This window comes from Salvia miltiorrhiza, chromosome 2, assembly GCF_028751815.1.
Source record: "Salvia miltiorrhiza cultivar Shanhuang (shh) chromosome 2, IMPLAD_Smil_shh, whole genome shotgun sequence".
In the NCBI taxonomy this organism is placed as follows: domain Eukaryota; kingdom Viridiplantae; phylum Streptophyta; class Magnoliopsida; order Lamiales; family Lamiaceae; genus Salvia; species Salvia miltiorrhiza.
This window is the reverse complement of record NC_080388.1, coordinates 16,891,422-16,895,804: the sequence shown is the minus strand read 5'-3', so window position 1 is coordinate 16,895,804 and position 4,383 is coordinate 16,891,422.

Here is a 4,383-nt window from a genome sequence, read left to right as displayed (position 1 = left end):
CTCCCTTGCCTGCGCAGCCTGATGAGGCGCATCATCGAGTAAAGCTTCAAAAGAATCCTTATCCCCGGCATCAGGAGCAGGGACCTTTCTCCTCTTGGACGAGACTACCTGTCGAGTCTTGCGACGCTTAAGAGCACCCTCAGCGGAACTCGCATCACCTTCATTAAGGAGTTGGAGAGGTTGAGTGTCAGCAGCAGACGAACCCGGACGGGGTTGCCCGGGATTAAAAGACTCAGGGTCACATGCTGCGCCGACCCAGTCTGCGGGGTAGTGTCTCCCCCGACAGCAGGATCGGGGAGGAAACAGAAGGAATCAAGGGCACCATGCTCCTTAGACCTCCACATACCTGCGCAGGAAGAGAAATGATTAAGAAATGCAAAGTACTAACACGCTAAGCAATTCAAACGCTTGGACTATACCGATGGAGGTTTGGGGATAACGGGAGAAGAGGCCAGCGCCGGCCAGAACAGAAGGAGAAGAGACCAGTTGTAAAACATCAAAATCCTTGTTAACAAAGGCTTGGTTTAGGAGATCGATAAGGCTAATTTCTAGGGCATCTAGAGGTTCCCTATTTGGGGGAGAGAAGTGCTTTGTCCGATGCCATTCTACCTCATTAGTGCCAGCATAGTCCTCCCAAGTCCCATTCGGCACTTGTACAAAAAAATACTTGTCGCGAAATTTTTTATCCATAAAGTGAAGGTCACTCAAGAATTTTAAATTCATTTTGGGCTTAGCGGTGAAGTTATAATGGCAATCGGTCCGCTTGAGGATGTGGGTCTTGTGAAACAACTTCACGCTGCGGGGATAATTATTAGCAGCGCAGAGAATATGAAAAATGTGGGCCCTACAGAGAGAAGATGGGGAAAGCTGAAAGAAGGGGATCCCGAACCGCTCACACAGTTCCACAAGAAAGCCTGAAGGGGGTAAACGCAGACCCGCCTTCACCTGAGCGTGCCAGATAGGAATAGTGTCCTGATGCCATTTTCCGTCCGCATCGGGCATATCGCCGGACTCTCGCTGCATTCGGAGTTTCAGTTCCGGATCGTCCGGCTGAATACGTAACGACCCCCGTAATGACGACATTTGGGCGGCGGTGAGGGTAGAACGAGGAAAATGACAGCCTTGGCACGTCATATCTTCCGCTGCATTTATTTGTTGTTGTCTGGCACCCACGGTGGCCATGGCGAACACACGAAAAAAAAAAAACACAAACAAACAAACGCAACAAGACAATCGAGAAAGAACGGGCGAGTCGAGGGGGATAATGGAGGAAGGGAGAGCCTAACCTGGTAAGAAGAGTGATAGTCGGAAGGGGAGCCTAACAAAGGAACCAGGGACGAAGGGAGGTCGGAGAAACCAGAAAAGTCTGAGAGAAAGTTCAAAGAGGAAGAAGAAGAGGATGAAGACGATGGGGGGGTATTTATAGGAAAGGAATTCGAATCGAGGGAAAGGGGGGAAAGTAATTATTAGGGTTGGGAAATGTGAAAGGAAAATGAAAGGTTGGGATTTCGCCCCAGAACGGCGGATAAAAATGGAGGACCGAGATCTCACCCTCACAAAAGTAGAAGCGTGGAAGGACGTCACAAAGTACTCAAAAACATCAGATCGCATTAAATGCGATGGGACAAGGCCTGTACCACAGCAGTCAGCGCAGGCGATGATACGAAGCCCTCCTGCGCAGGCTCACACATTGCCCTCTCTGATATCGGCCATTCCTCCATACCTCAAAGCAAACACTTTTCATCTACGAAAATTCACGTGAAAATCTACTTCTTTTCGTAGAATAAGGGGGGGAGTAGCTGATGAGGGATAAGGTCCTCATCAGCACAGCACACGACCCGTACTCCATATGTTACCAATATGAAATATCTACTGCCTTAATGATTATCGCACAAAATAGGAAAACTAACAGTGCAGGACAAAGAAAGGAGATCCCAGCGCCCCTTTGAGAGAGCAGCGCAGTCATCCCACCCCACGAAGGAGCAGCGCAACCATTCTACCCCATGAAGGAGCAGCGCAGTCATCGCCACCCTAAGAGAGGGCAGCGCAGCACCAGCGCTCCTTGGAGAAGGCAGCGCAGGCTTCAACACCTAGAGATGCCGGCACAGGCGAAGAGTTCCCAACTACTTTCTGAAGGAGGCAAAAGCTGCAAGGCCGTTGGAGCAAGGACAATCACCAGTGACAACGACGCCAAGGACGTACCGAGCACGTGCCATGAAGGAAAAGACAATCTTACCCTCTCCTCTTCTTCTCTTATAAATAGCATGACTGTAATATTAGAAGGGACCGATCTTTTCTCCTGAGTTTTACATGTATGCTTTGATATTTGTAAAGAACTATTCCATTGAAGAGTAAAAGAAACATCCGTCCGTCTATTTCCCTCAGGTTCCGATCTACCATCAACTTTCTAGTTTAGGTGTTGGTGATTCAGTGCTTCACCAGTTAAAATTATGATTAAATTTAAAATTGATGTATTTTCTGGCCAAATTTTAAAGTCATGTTATAAATTAGAAAATTGGCAAACTATGTGTATTTTATGGCAATAACCCCTATTTTTTATTATATTTATAATTTTTATATAATAATTGAATTAGTATTCACTCTATATACAGTAAAATATAAAAATATTTTTCATGCGTTGAATATGTACAAATACTCTTTTATCTTAAATCACTTAAAACTAATTAGTCATTCAATCCAAGACCATAATTCACCTTCCATGAAGAGTGCATGCAAACTAGTCGCTCATTCTTATTCATGACATGTCATAAATACAATCATGGCTTCTATTCCCTTGAGAAGGGTTTTCCCATGGTGGTTTTCCTTCTCGTGAGGCTGAGGCTCTTAATTTGCTTCTGCTTGTGAATTTAAGAGTTTTTTAGGTGTTGAAAAATAGAAAAAATATCCAATCTCAGTTTTAATGATCCCAAAACTCTTAGATTCATTTTCCGCTGCTGAGTTATTGATCTTACTGACGACTGATAGTTAGAGAGATTATTAACTCTTCTCTGTTTTACAAACTAAAGTGAAGCCTTAATTGGATATCAGTTAAGCCCAGCGCTTGACTGTTGTCAACTTACTGAATTACCTTCAGTATCAGTCTACAACCTTTTCATATTGAATTTGATTAATTAAGTTTGTTTGATTTGCGAAAAATAGCCTACAGGTGTATTCCCCCCACCCCCCATAGTCAACCCTCCGGGACCCCAACATTAGGTTCTTTTTTCTCCTTCCTTTTTTATATATAAGCCACATTTTAATAATAAATACAATCATGACTTTTAGCAACAATATAGTATATATTAAAAAGATAACTTCCAATTTGAAATTAACTTCAAAATTAAGTGATAATTTTGTGATTATAATAAAATTAAAGGTTTATTTTTAATTATATATTTTTTTTCTTTTCTATATCTTCTTATTTTTTATTTTATTTTTCTATACTTATGAAATTTGACTAATTATAAAATATTTGATATACATATCAAATTAAAGATCACAACATGAAATTATATTTATTAATTTTAAGATATTAACTTAACAAAATTCTCTCACCCGTCTCATCTTTTTTTAATAAATATTGTATTTTTCAATTCTTTTTATTTTTGTTTTCAGTTTTTTCTTTAAACTTTTTTTTATTGTTTTTTGCTTTTTCATAATATAAATTTTTTATTATTGTGGATATTTTTTATATATTAAGCTCAACATATTCAATTAAAATTTATTTTTTATTATATTCATAAATAAGATAATTGAGTTGTATCAAATTTATATATATAAATATATTTTCCGTGCATACATGATTGAAAATGCTAGTTCTATCTAAATCCTCACAATTCAAAAGTAAGGAAGCTAAAAAAATCTTTAAGAAAAATCTCTAAATTCTAATGTAATTCAAAATTCAAAATTAAGGATGCCAAAAAAAAATCTCATTCTAGCCTTTTTATATATCAAAAAGAAATTATAGTCATGTAGATAAAAATATTAAAGTAGTACTCATATTTTTTTTATTATTATGTCCTTACACACTTACACGAATTTGTGTGTAACCAAAATTCATCTAACAATGTAAATTTTCATTTTTTTTATATAGCTACAATTTCTTGCGGATCCATGATATATCGTCGGGGGAGGGGGGCTTAAGTATGGAGAAATCAATGACATTATATGATACGTATACATTTGTTATATAAACTAAAAAAAGTCCTACAGCATGGGAAGAGTCTTAAAAAATAGGAAATTTGTTTTTTGAAATATAAGAATCCACCGGATAAGAATATCAACATCAACATACGAATGTGCAGATCCAACTATCACAATCATTCCTTGTTTCAAACGCGAAGATTTCAACAAACAACAAATTTAAATTAAAGAAATGTCTCT